This window comes from Lissotriton vulgaris, chromosome 1_1, assembly GCF_964263255.1.
Source record: "Lissotriton vulgaris chromosome 1_1, aLisVul1.2, whole genome shotgun sequence".
Classification (NCBI taxonomy): Eukaryota; Metazoa; Chordata; class Amphibia; order Caudata; family Salamandridae; genus Lissotriton; species Lissotriton vulgaris.
Genome location: NC_141685.1, coordinates 868,736,606 through 868,751,790, shown reverse-complemented (window position 1 = coordinate 868,751,790; position 15,185 = coordinate 868,736,606).

Sequence of the window (15,185 nt, the reverse complement as noted above, 5' to 3'; positions counted from 1 at the left end):
GGTAGCTACGCACTTATAAATGCTGTTTACATTTCATTTCAAGAACAGCTGTGCTGCTTAAAGGACTGACGTGGACTTTGGGTCTGGTAGGTCTACTTTTATGTTTAGTGCCCCGCTGCCTGCTGCTCTCAGACTGGTGAGGGAGATCTGCTCTCTGCCTGCTTCCAATTGATCTCCAAAAGTTGATGTTTTTATCCTGTTCTTTGAGACCCAGGGATATCAAAGTCTCTGCTCCTGCTTCTGTGCCTGGCTCACTGGAATTGGTCCAGATACTTGTAACATGGATTTAAATGCTTCTCCTATTTTTTGTAAGCAGAACTAGAGCATCAACATGGTTGAAGGAGTAATATCGGTGCATAACTTCAGAACCAGTGCTTTGCCTCCTGAGATGAACACATTGTATAGTGTATTCTTTAAGACAATGGGTTTCTGGTGCAGTAACCCCCCACTTTTTGCCAAATCTTCAATGCACTTTATGTGCCCTGGGTCCCTGCCAATCAGGATCTCAGGGCCTGTGCTCTTTCCGAAAACTGTACCATTGTACCACCCATTGGCACCTCTCCAGCCACATGTAGGTTCCTTGTAAAAGGTACCATGGGTACCATGGGTACCAATCACACTGTGACCAGTGAAAATGTATATATGGGCTGCAGCATATATTGTGCCACCCTTAGTATTCCTGTACTTTAACACTTACATTCTGCCAATGAAGTCTGTGTGTTTTGTTGCAGAGAAAAGTGAAGAGTCGACATGGCACACATATCTGTGTATCTACAGATGGATGTGTACAGATCCTGTCACATACAACAATGTGCACTGCTCTTGCCCATACGCTGCAATACTACTTGGATGAAGTTCACTCACAAATTCCATATTCTAACCCTGGTTCAATATTCATTATATTTACATTGCAACCATGTGCCTAATACTATTAACAACATTTGACATGAGGTTTTTCTTCCTTCTATGCTGTGTTCCCAATGCATTTCAGGAATCCCTTCAACAGGGCAACTCTATAATAAACAATTAATACATAGGTTTCACCACAATTATCTGCAATACATCAATATAAATTAATATAAAGGTTTAGGTGTTACTTAGGTATGTGCCGTTTCCCAGAAGATTATTGCCCGCTTATCATTCCTTTTGCTACTCCAAGGTCTGTGCCTTCACCGTAAGTGATGTTTAAAAAAGTTATAATGAATCATCCATTGCCATCCTTGTACCATCATCTTAATAGTGCTCATGTATGCACATTGTCTCTAATGCGCATGTGCCAGAGTGCCCTAAATACTTTTACACCACCCTTCCTCATGTGATAACAGCTGATTGGAAATCACATACCCGGTAAAGAATCAACCTCAATCTCCAATGTTGTGGAGATGCTATGATTTAAACAAATATCAACGTTAGTGTTCCATCACATCCCGCATCATGAAAGTAAAAATGTAAAGTCAAATTTAATCCATCCGAGTCCTACAACAATGTAAGAGATGCTAGTCAAACCAAAACAGGGATATGCTGTTCGTTATGCCTAAAAAAAAAGTTATGTAGTCAGTGGTCCAGTCGCAAGACTCGCTCCGGACCCCAAGCGCAACCGTGTACTAACTCAACCTTGCTTCGATTGGTGAAGCCAAATTCGTCTGTGTTCTCAACCTTGCAAAGCCTCGTGCGATCCCCTCTATGACGTTTAAATCTCCAACTGACCTCTTCACGTTACCCTGGGGTTGCAACAAGTTTCAATAACATAAAAAGTGGACTGGTCCAAAAAGTGAAACTGATGTGAATCCCTACAATAAATACTGAATGCTGAGATGCTCAATGACAACAAATACCATCTGCCATAGTGGCATTGTCTAATTAGTGCCCGCATCCTTGGATATGAAGAGCATCTGATTTCAAGCAGTATTCGTGCGTTTGCATAGTGGTGTGAAAAGGGTGTGTGGCCTTGGACCACTCTTATCAATCCAGTTGTGTGGAACTTACTGGAGGTACCTGGTCGGCTAGTTGGCCCCTAGGGACTTTCAGGATTCAAGGGGAATTAATCACCCAACCTAGAATGCACCATGAGGTGCATTTGCAGAGTGGTGGAGAAAGGGGGCATTGCCTGTGTCCACCTTTCAGTAATCCCACTATCTGGGACATACTAGAGGTATCAGGTAGACTATTTGGCCCCATTGGAGCGCCAGCAGCATAGTGGACTTTAATCCTCATCTAAGAGCTCACCAGGAAGTGCGTTTGCAGAGTGCTGGGGAAGGGGACGCGGCCTACCATGAGAAAGTAGCAATCCTGCTATGTGGGACTTATTGGTGGTAATAGGAGGGGTAGTTGGCCCCCAAGGTTCACCTTGGGGCCAACAACCCCTCCTGTTATCTCCAGTAAGTTCTACACAGTGGGATTGCTGAGAGGGCTTAGGAGGCCATGCTCACCTTTCTCCACCACTCTGCAAATGCACCTCCTGGCACAGTCCACTTTACTCCTGAGGGACTTTGGCAGCCCGGTAGCCCTCCTGGTACTTCTTGTCAGTTCTACGCAGCAGAATTCATAAGGGCTGGTTGAAGGCCCTGCCCACTGTTTTCACCACTCAGAAAATGTGACTATCAGTTAAAGAAGCATTTGTAATATAATAGGTCTTGCATTTGCAAGAGTTAAAGCTATTGGCATTGTAAATCTAAACGTTTTTTACCAATGTTTTTTGGAGTGGAGTGGATGTGTTTTGTTTGTAGTGTCATTTGTGATGCCATGAGTGATGTAATCAGTGATGTCACTGACCATGTCATGAGTGATGATATGTGATGTCATCAGCAGTGCATTGCAGGGGCGTGAGTTATAGTTAGCTCTACTAACTACAACATTTGAATTTCTCTGGTTTTGCACTAATGAAATATCTAAAAAGCTATAACATCCCTGAAACCTATTTTTTTTCAGTGAATGTCTAAGGTTTTGTAAATGCTAATTTCTAACTATAACCTCGTTTTTCAGGGAATTTCAATGTTTTTTTTACATGCTAATTTCTAATTATAATGTCCATTAAACCTATAGTTTTTTCAGTGATTTTAAATTATCCTTACAATGTCATCTTGGTGAAAACAGCCAATATTGACAGTTTTCCAGCAATAGCTTCTGCAAAAAAAATTGCCACAAATGAGAGCAACAACTAACGCTAATAATATGCAGAGTAGGTGTTCCCATGCAAAAATAACACAAAAACACCACTTCACGATATTTTCAATGAGCTGCCAAATCTGTGGTGCGATTCAAAAACAGGCATCTAAGCCGCGTTAGCAGTGGAAATCTAACATCTGCCTTATACTGGTGTAAAGCTTGATGACTACCTACAGTGTAAAAGGAAGCCCAGCCCAGAATCACATCCGAAGACCAGCACATGTCACAGAGCTACTGATCATCCACCTCAGATACCCAAGGAGGCCACAACACATACTGCCACGATCCTCAGGACCTTCCCCCTGGACCACTACCTACCCACTACCACTGAGGAATCACACAACAGGACAGCAGACCTTCCAAAAACAGCATGGCCCCTCAGCCACACAATAGCTGAATGTTGGGAGATGTGGCAACCAAACATGTGTGAAGGACACAAGTCACCCACCAATAATAATACACACAATACCAAATGTAGCGGTGATGCGCTGGACAAACCTCACTATGCAGAGCACATACCTCTCCATGTGGACATACACTGCTGGTGCTTGTAGTGTTGGGGACACTGGACGCAACCATGTAATCTCAGGCAGTGGGGAAAATCTTGGTCATGTACCTGTGTCATCGTCCCAAATAAGTAGAAGCGCTGTAACAACCAGATTTTCGGACCAGATAGGATCAGCTCACGAAGACACCACCAACCCAGCCGAAATGTAACCACCTCCCTCCTCGGGACCCATCTATCCAGGCACCTGGGTACCTACCTGAGGGTGGGGAACTAGCAATATACAAGCTAATATCATCAAAAACACCACTAAATCAATGGGGATTACTAGGAATACTCACTGATTACTAAGGACATCCATGCCCTACACCACACTCATACCTTATAGTCTCGCGGCAACTCAGACCCGGACTATTCTACCCTAGGGAAGTTCTGATTACTTACCATTACACACTGATCACAATCAGTGCTCACGCAAGCCCATCTATCTTTAGAGTCCCGTAAGACTGTTCTCTATCTTTAGAGGCCCTTTAGAGGCCCGTAAGACTATTCCTTTTGCACAAGCCACAATCTTGTGGGTATACACACTGACCACAATCAGTGCTCTCATTAACGCCACTTTCCCTAGAGGCGATCTCATTACACACCAGTTTCCCCCCTGGTGCTCTCATTAACACCGCCTTACAACGGAGATCACTTTCCTATGAATACCTTTAGCTCTCTCTCTCTCTGTTGGGAAGTTTCTCTCACTATTCACTAGAGGTACAATACTACAATATTATGGATCACACAAGAATGGCCGAAATACAGGGTGTACAACTTATTCTCTATTTCAAGGGCTCCTCTCTCCCTCATTATTCAGTTACCATTTACCTGATCAGTGGTAGCATCTGTTCATATAATAGTACCTGACCAGAAGAAAAGGTTACCTTTACTGTATAAAAACAAGATATATACACACTGGTTCATTAAGAACTGGGGTTCCTTTATTAACAATATCAATATAATACTGCACTATAACACATAGCCTAAAAAGTAAAAAGGGAATAGACACATACACAGATCTGCGGGGTCTCTTTAATATAATGGAAAGCTTTATTACTATAACACATCCACATGTAATTGACAGGGACTGTAGAAAGCTAAAGAGGGAATGGATTATACTGCACACCGCTGAAAGAAAAAGGATTAGCAATACAGTAGGGACAAGGTTAATGTTTAAATGTGAAGCAAACTAATATAACAGGACAGATATCACCTGATTAGTATGAAGTCTTGCTCTAGCTGTCATCTGGGTTCCTCTCTCGTCTGTGCCTTAGCTCGTCTCAGATTCTCCCCTGCACTCTTGGACACGCATCTGCGCTGATCACTCTGCACTGGATTCCTCTCCCCCACGAACTGTCTTCACTTCCCAGCTTCAGTCTAATAGTTTCTGCCGCTCTGATAACCGTTCGCTCCACTAGCTTCTTCACTCTGTCTGATTATCTCAGCTCCAATGTCCAATTCACTCCAGCTGCTCCCACAGACTAATCCACAATATAACTTCAGTCTCTTTCAAAAGGCATCACTTCAGACTCCAGCTGATCACAACTCCTTCTGATAAGTAACTGCTTCTGACTGCTTCCTTCAGTTCCAAACATCATCTCACTTCTCTCTGTTCAAAACACCATCTGCTCACAACTGCTTCTGACTTCTCTCTCTGGTTCCAACTCACTGACTCCTCTCCGTTCCAAGCATCGACTAACTGACTGACTGACACTCCTCCTCTTCTGTACTTCACTAATATGGAATACTCTTCCCTCATGGAAAGTTCCAGCCAGCCTCCTCCCACCAATTCCATGCACCAGGCTCCCTACTCCAGATGCCCCCACAGTGATCAACTGCTTGTTTCGTCTAGAGACCTGAGCCCAGGGACATTTCCTGATTAGATTCAGCTCTGGCCGGTTCTCTCCAGTTTGCAAAGAGCGAACAACACCTCATAACTAAAACATCACCTTTACCCTGCAAGCATCTCAGTCTGCAGAGACAGAAAGCAAAATGGAGTCTCTCTAGTTCTGGGCCTTGTAGGCCCGAAAGGGATAAAATAACACTTAGCTCTGTCAGAGTACATACACAAACCATACCAATATGTAATATAAAGTCAGGACTACAGGATCCACCCTCTGCTGTAGGTAGGATGATGAAAGAACACATAATTATATCAAAGCCAATAGGCAATAGATGGATTAGAGTCAAGAATAAGGGATCTATCATCATATAAAACAGCTATCCTCTAGTTTATGCTTCTAGGTCTGGAAAATGGCCTGAAAAGGACCAACACAAGCCAAGAATAGGGATTCAGGATGGTAGCAAGCTTAAAGTCACCATCACTCAGAAATAGAGCCAAAAACACGGTCACTACAAGCGCAGTGGGCTGGTCCAACGTATGCCACTCCAGCGGAGAAGTGTGAATAAATAGGCCAGGGCTCTGGGCGTGGTTCACTTCTGTGAGAATAGCGGCCCTCATCCTGCCACGTGGCCGCTGCCATGACCACGGGCCTCCTTGACACAGGCCTCCCGTGAACTTAGCGGCACAGCACTGCAGAGTTAGGGCTGTACAGACTACTGCCTTAGATCTACACTGCGGACAGCAGAGCTCACAATTCAGATCTAGTCGTGATTGCAGATGATGAAGTCCAGTAGGCATAACACATCGCTCCCAATGCTGCCCACCCGGACAAACACATTCTTGCAGGCTGTGTACACGCTGAGCGCCAGAGGTACCACTAGCTCAGTGCACCACAAGTCAACACCACATGGCCTTAATAAAGCAGCATTTATTAGACAAAAGATATTGCTACCAGTGCAGCCCACCTAGAGCACGCATCATCGCATGGGTTCGCACATGTTGAGTGCTTCAGGTGCCACTAACTCAGTGCACCACAAGTCATCGCCACGTAACCTTAATAAAGCAGGATTCATTAAACGAAAGCTATAGCTACCAGTGTAGCCTACCCGGACCACGTATCATCGCAGTCTCGGCACACGCTGAATGATTCTGATGCCACTAACTGTGCAGCTCAACTCAATGCCACGTTGCTGTGGGCCCTTGCTGACCACTGCCTCCTGCCAACACTGAGGTCATCAGATCTCACAATTAGAATTGAGTCTTGATTAATTAATTACAGAGTCCAGTAGACAACTAACTACAACGTCCCTAAAACCTACATAATATCCTTTTAGTATTCTTGCTTCCAAAACTTTTTTGATATCAATTATAGCTTTAGTACAATGACCATATTTATCTTGTAAGTCCAAAAGAAAACTGACCAGCAGTCTTCACTGCGGACAGCAGAGCTCACAGTTTGAATTCAGTTTTGATTTATTTATTGCAGGGTGAACTGTACTCTATGTCATTGGATTTTCTCAAGAGGAAGTCAAAGAAAGCATTCCTCGATGTCTGTGCTGACTATGGGTGGGCATAGTGTGCATAGTGGGGCTACACGAAGCTCCGCAAAGAGGGGAGGAGGCTACGCCCACCCACACACTTCATGTAGCCCCATTATGCGCTACCCGCCTCCCTCCCTCCCTCTTCTACATGCCTAATTTAATGTTAAACAGATTAAAAGTAATTAAAAAGGACTTACCTGACATGTAGTGTCCCGGGACTCCCTCTTCCTGCTGTCGCGCAGACTTCTTCCAGACAAATGTGCATGCGCGGGTACCTGTGCATGCGCATTTCTTGCGAGAAATGCGCATGCCCGGGTGCAGGGGTACCTCAGTCCAGTGGGCAACTCACTATAAGGTCCCTGAAACCTACATATTACCACAGTGTATTCCATAAATGTTTCATATTTTGTTCCATACGCCTACACTGCGGTCAGCAGAGCTCACAATTTGAATTCAGGCTTGATGTATTAATTCCAGGCAGAATTGTACTCTATGTCCTCGAATTTTGTCAAGAGGAAGTGACAAAAAGCATTACTTGATGTCTGTGCTGACCACTGCCTTTGATCTACACTGCGGACAGCAGGGATCACAATTCAGATCAAGTTGCAATTGCAGATGATGCAGGCCAATAGGCAACAGACATTGCTACCAGTGCGGCCCTCCCAGACCACGCATCATTGCTGCCTGTGCACACACTGAATGCTTCTGATGCCCCTATGTCAGTGCACCACAACTCATGGACCCTTTATAATATAATCTTTTGAGTATAATTTTAGAACTGCTGCCCCTACCTCAGTGTACCACAAGTCATGGACCCTTTACAATAGACTCTTTTGTGTATTATTTCACATCTGGTGCCCCTACCTTAGTGTAGGACAAATCATTGACCCTTTATGATTAAATCTCTGTGTGTGATCCAATGATTACTGTTGTACTTGTTGCCAGCACCAACCATTCCCTGAGGGCTGGCTTACACTCACCCCACACGCACCCAGCACAGACGTCACTGGACATGTGACCCTGTTAATAAAAAGGAGCTGAGCGCACGTACCCGTACCCTGTTCCACTATCTATCTTACTGTGTCTGTATGTTCAATATGTATGCAGATGCTGCCCCTGGGCCCTACCACATTACATTGTGCAGTGGACAGCATATGCAACCATGTTACCTCTGACAGTGTGAAAACTTTGGTTATTTAACTTTGTCTTGGTCATTGGATAAGTACGTAGGTAGAGATTTGATCTGTAGAGTACTGCAAGTAGAGTGTATAGTGAATTTATATGTGCTTGCAGAATGGCGGAGTGATTGTATAAGTACATAGGTTGGTGCAGCCTAACCCAAAGCACAAGCTTGGCTCTAATTGCCTGCCCTCCATTTGCCAAAAACAGAAACTTCAACTTTGCATGGTGTTGCTACAGCTGCACCACTCCACTGAATGTGCAAATAACATTCATATCCACACAGATGTGTCATGTCGACCATCTTTCATGTGTGGAAGTATGGATAAATGTAAGGTCATTGATTCCCCGTACCTTCCATCTTGGCCACGTTGTGGGACTTGAGTCACAATGTGACACACTGCCACTTGTGACCCGGGTAACTGCAGCATTACAACAGGGACACCCGCATCAGTTGATTCCTCATACAACCCAGGACGGAACTATGCCCATAGCTCCGGAGTCATTCTTCACAGCCTCACGCAGAACTGGCATAAGCCTGGCCAGCCCACTCCGCTCACGCTTACATGAAGGGACGACAAGGCTTCATGGCCCACGTTTTCATTGCAGTGATCTGCTAGTCACAGGCCTAGTTGTCAGTACGCCACAGCCACTCCCTCGCGGCTGGTATATACCCACACCCCACCCATCCAGCTCAGGCATCACAGGACACGGGACCCTGCGCACGTGCTCTATGCCATTTCAGACTCGCTGGCACCGGATGCACTGCGGCCAGCAGAGGCACATCACCGCGGAACAGTGACTTTCGCTCCACTGAGGTTAGGGGCACAGTAAGTGCTAATCAGCCTGTGATGATGCCCCATCTTGGCGGTCCAGACAGGTCAGCTTTTGTTTGCCCTGCTGGAAAGCAGTGTAGGTCTAAGACATCAAACAACAGGGGCCTACAGCCACTTGGCATGGCCTCACTGGTCACAGACTGCCACCATAGCTCAGCAGGTACACCATCCTAGCAATCAAGACCCAATCTGAAATGTGAGCTTGACTAGACCGTGTACACACCATGGCTGAGGAGGTTGCTTCTGCATGTGGTGGACACTCTTTGACACAAGGCAGTGGCAAAGAGGTGAGCAGTGAGGCCAGGGTGCACAGGGGTGGACAGTCACCTCTTTGTGGTGGGAGTGGATGGTGTGCAGCAGCCTGGGTGCTCAGGGGTGGGACACTGATAAAAACGTGTACAGTCATATGTACTCTGCCATTACTGAGTCTATACCATGTTTCAGATGAGTGGGCTGGAGGGCGGCAGTATGTACCGGCAGTGGTTGGAGACACACCAAGGGCAGAAAGGAGAGCAGTGAGGCCTGGGTACGCAGGGGCAGGCAGTCACCTCTGCGCAGTGTGAGTGGACAGTTGGCAGCAGCCTGGGTGTGGAGAGGTGGGATAACGATGAAGGCATGTGCAGTTTTATGTACTCTGCCATTACAGATTCTATACTATGTTTCAGATGCGTGAGCTTGACGGCTGCAGTATGTCCCGGCTCGTGGTTGGTTACACACCAGTGGCGGAAAGGTGAACTGGGAGTGTTTTGTCCGGAGTGTCTGTACTCACTCTCCCTCTCCATCTCCTCCTTCCTTTCTCTCTCTCACACTCTTTCTCTCTCTCTTCCTCTCACTCTTTTTCTCTTTCTCTCTCTTCCTCTCTCTCATACTTTCTCTCTATCTTCCTCTCTCAGTCTTTCTTTCTTTGTCTCTTCCTCTCTCTTACTCTTTTTCTTTTTTTCTCTCTCTTCCTCTCTCTCTCTCTTATTCTCTCTGTCTTCCTCTCTCACTCTTTCTTTCTTTATCTCTCTCTTCTTCTCTCTCACTCTTTTCTCTTTATCTCTCTCTCTCTCTCTCTCCTTTGATGGGCGCATAACGCACAATCTTATCTTGCATTTTGTCTTGCAGGCTGTGATTCACAGATTGTAGATCCCTCAGACACTTGCCTCCCAGCATGTTAGGATTACTTCAGTTCCACTGAGGTAGTGCCACCATAACTCAGCAGGTGTGCAGGCTGCAATGATGCATGGCCTTGATACACCATCCTAGCAATCAAGACCCCATCTGAATTGTGAGCTCGCCTAGACCGTGTGTACGCCATGGCTGAAGGGTTTGCTTTGGCATGTGGTGGACTCTCTTTGACACACTGCGGTGGCGAAAGGTGTGCAGTGAGGCATGGTTGCACAAGGGCGGGCAGTCACGTCTGGGTGGTGAGAGTTGATGGTGGGCAGCAGCCTGGGTGTGCAGGGGGGCGACAGCGATAAAAGCGTGTGCAGTCATAAGTACTCTGTCATTAGTGATTCTATACTGTTTCCGATGAGTGAACTGGGGGGCAGCAGTATGTCCCAGCACGGGGTTGGAAACACACCAGTGGCGGAAAGGTAAACTGTGAGGGTTTTGTCCGCAGTGTCGGAACTTACTCTCCATCTCCATCTCTTCCTATCTCTCTATCACACTGTTTCTCTCCCTCTTCCTCTCTCTCTCACTCTTTGTCTCTTTCTCTCTCTCTTCCTCTCTCTTTTACTCTCTCTCTTTATCTCTCTCTTTCCCTCTGTATCACTCTGTATCACTCTTTCTCTCTCACTCTTTCTCTCTATCTCTCTGTTCCTCTCCCATACTTGTCTATTTTTCTCTCTCTTCCTCTCCCTCACTCTTTTTCTCTCTCTTCCTCTCTCTCTCACTCTTTGTCTCTTTCTCTCTCTCACTCTTTCTCTCTCTCTTCTGCTCTCTGTCTTTCTCTCTGTCTTCCTCTCTCACTCTTTCTTTCCTTATATCTCTCAGATTGTCTGTACTCACTCTCCCTCTCCATCTCTTCCTACCTTTCTGTCTCTCACACTCTTTCTCTCTTTCTCTCTCTCTTCCTCTCACTCTTTCTCTCTCTTCCTCTCTCTCAAACTTTCTCGCTATCTTCGTCTCTCAGTCTTTCTTTCTTTGTCTGTTCCTCTCTTTCACTCTTTTTCTCTTTTTCTCTTTATCTCTTTCTCTCTCTCTCTCATTCTCTCTTCTTCTTCTCTCACTCACTCTTTCTTTCTTTATCTCTCTCTACTTCTCTCTCACTCTTTTCTCTTTCTCTCTCTCTCTCTCCTTTGATGGGTGCATAACGCACAATCTTATCTTGCTGTTTATCTTGCAGGCTGTGATTCACAGATTGTAGATCCCCCCGACAAGGGCCTCTCAGCATGTGGCTATGACTTCAGTTCCACTGAGTTAGTGCCACCATAACTCAGCAGGTGTGCAGGCTGCGATGATTCTTGGCCTCCGTACACCATCCTAGCAATCAAGTCCCCATCTGAATTGTGAGCTCGGCTAGACGGCGAGTACACCATGGCTGAAGGGTTTGATTCAGCATGTGGTGGACCCTCTTCGACACGAGGCGGTGGCAAAAGGTGAGCGATGAGGCCTGGGTGCGCAGGGGCGGGCAGTTACCTCTGGGCCGTGAGAGTGGATTGTGGGGAGCAGTCTGGGTGCGCAGGGGCGCAACAGCGATAAAAGTGTGTGCAGTCATAAGTACTCTGCCATTAGTGATTCCATACTATATTTCAGATGAGTGAACTGGAGGACAGCAGTATGTCCCGCACGTGGTTGGAAACACACCGGTGGTGAAAAGGTAAGCTGTGAGGGTTTTATCCACAATGTCGGAACTTACTCTCCATCTCCATCTCTTCCTTTCTCACTCTCACACTGTTTCTCTCTCACTTCCTTTCTCTCTCACTCTTTCTCCCTTTCTCTCTCTCTCACTCTTTCTCTTCCTCTCTCTGTTTCCCTCTCTATCACTCTTTCTCTCTTCATCTCTCACTCTTTCTCTGTATCTCTCTCTCTTCCTCTCTCACTCTTTCTCTCTCTGCTCCTCTCTCATACTCTTTCTCTCTTTCTCTCTCTTCCTCTCTCTCACTCTTTCTCTCTCTCTTCCTCTCTCTCTCTTTGTCTCTTTCTCTCTCTCTTCCTCTCTCTCTCTCACAGTTTCTCTCTTTCTCTCTCTGTTCCTCTCTCACACTCTTTATCTCTCTCTTCCTCCTTCAAACAACGCCAAAGGTATTAGCAAATCAAAAAATGCTTTCCCTATGGAAACTAGGTTCTAACTATATCTACCTACTGGCGACTGCCAGTAGGTAATATATATATATACACACCCACATAGATACATATATCATATGATACTCAGTAAGGAAATACCAGTAGGCCCATAAATGTCAAGGGAACATGAAGGGCAGTTGGACCCTGTTGAATCAGCTACAGATGATACACTCTTAATGACAGAATTGTTAGAATTATGGAATGAAAGGCATATACCCAGCACACAGGATACTACATCTAAACAACCAATGGTAGATACCCCTAATGCATCAACAACCTGGGAACGTAAGGTCTCAACTCCGTTCAGAACAAAATCTACATTTAACCCAATAAGTCCACAAGACACCATTGACATCCTTAATGAGCAGGTCACAACACAAGTAAAGCAATTACATCATAACAAAATGAACACTAAAAACAAGAGAAACAGAGTCAATTCACAGTACCATACATTGATGTAAAAACTTGAAAAAGATCCTACCATTGTCATCTGAAACTCAGACAAAGGTGGCAACATCATGATTTGGGCAAAAGTAGACTATACAAAAGAGGCATTCTCCAATTGAATGATCAGGCATGTTATACTAAGAGCAAAGGGACAGACCTTAAAGCAATATACAAATGTTATTAATCCAAGCTGTCAACATGGAGAGCACATAGCTTAATAACTATGGAGGAATTTAAATTCTTGAAAAATGAATATCCAATAACTCCATCCATTCATTTTTTTCGTAAAATTCATGAGGACCCATGCAACCCACCAGGCAGACCGATTATATCAAGACGTGATGGACTTCTAGAACATACGTCATAATACATTGATTACATTTTACAAGGTTGTGTTCTATTCCTGGAGTCCTACACAAGAGACACTAGTGACTTTTTAAATAAATTTCAGGATTTTTATTTGGCAGGATGATTACCTTATGATAGCGCTTGATGTTACATCACTGTATATTAGTATTATGCACAGTGATGGTTTAACAATACTGTAATATTATCTATCTATGGGCTAGATGTAGGTGGCCAAATAGTGATCGCTAATGCTGAAAATCGCAGAATTTCAGCTTTTAGGATCACTAATAAACCATGTGAAAGGCAGAAACACCGAATTGCTAAATAAGGGATTGCTAAAAACAAGAGAAAACAACTAGTGATTCCTTATGTAGAGAAAATGCCACACCAACTCACTATTTAGCGATTAGCAAAACAAGGAATCTCTAAAAGAGATTGCTAAGCAATGTACATAAACTTGCTATTACCGAACCCTTAAAAATCGCTAATTGTCGCAAATGACCACAAACTCAAAGCAGGTGGTAACCAGGTACACAGCATATAAACAGCCCCAGAATGCATCAGCTTGAGCACAATGGCGGCCCTCTATGTTGTTGCAAGGCTGTTACGGATACGAGCTGCAGCACAAAGGATCTGGAGACAACAGGAAAGCGTATACAGATTGCGCATCATCTTATTCCAACTAACAGAGGCTGAAATCCATGAGAGGTACAGGCTTTACCCAAACATAATCCTAGACCTGATACGGGACCTGCACCCAATCCTGGAGCACCAGACACCAAGGGCGCAAGCAATACCTCCACATGTACAGGTACTCTGTTGCCTGCACCTGCTGGCATGTGGCAGTTACCTGGGGGTAATAGCTGTGGCATGTGGAGTCTCACAAGGTTGCCTGTCACGTTTCTTCAATACATTCCTGGATGCCATGTTGCAAAGGATGCCACACTATATCCAATTCCCCAGCACACAGGCAGAACTGTATAAGACCAAGATGGACTTTAATCAGAAGGCCCAGTTCCCACAAGTCATAGGGTGCATTGACGGGACACATTTACCAATCTGCCCCCCTCTGGTACTGAGTACATCTACTGCAACGGCAAATCCACACATTCAATACATTTACAGGTTATATGTGATGCTACTCAAATCATCACCAACATATTTGCAAAATTCCCAGGGAGCACGCATGATTCCTACATATTCAGGAACAGTGGGATCTATACCCGTCTTGTTGCGGGTGAATTTGGAGAAGGCTACCTGCTAGGTAAATCCATGTGACACACCCTGATGTATACATTTGATGCAAAAATTGCTAACTGTGAATAATTTTCCTTTCTTTTAGACTCAGGTGATAGCGCATATGCGGTGCGTGCTTTCATCCTGACTCCATACCTCAACCCATCTACCCCAAGTGGAAGGAGATATAATGTGGCGCATAAATCTATGCGCAATGTGGTGGAGCGTACCTTTGGACTCCCCAAAAGCAGGTTCCGCTGCCTCCACAAAAGTGGAGGTGCACTGCAGTACCGGCCCCTGATCTGCTGCAAAATAATAGCCACATGTGCCATGCTGCATAACCTTGCCACAAAGAGGGGGCACCAGTGGGAATCAGTGAATCAGAGGAAGAGGATGAGGAATGTCCCCAGCCACAGCACAGCGCTGCAGGTGTCGCAGCTGCATCAGATGGGAGACTGCGACGGGCAGAGATCACACACAACTATCTCTGAGTAAGTAATGAGAAAAAGCTAGTAACTGCAATTGTGTGACGGTGTTTAATTGACCTTCAGTCAGGCAATTGTACAGCACACCGCAACACTATGATGGCCTCACAGTGCCTGGTCAAGCAAAACATGGCATAGTCACTCCACCATGCAACATCCCAAGTCCCATCATTGTGTCCAAAGGGTTACATCACCCACCACACAATGGAATGTGATGGCAGTGCTTAACTTCTGCGCTCACGCACAGTACTGCTTCATTTAGCAGGCACACTGTCCTCGCCA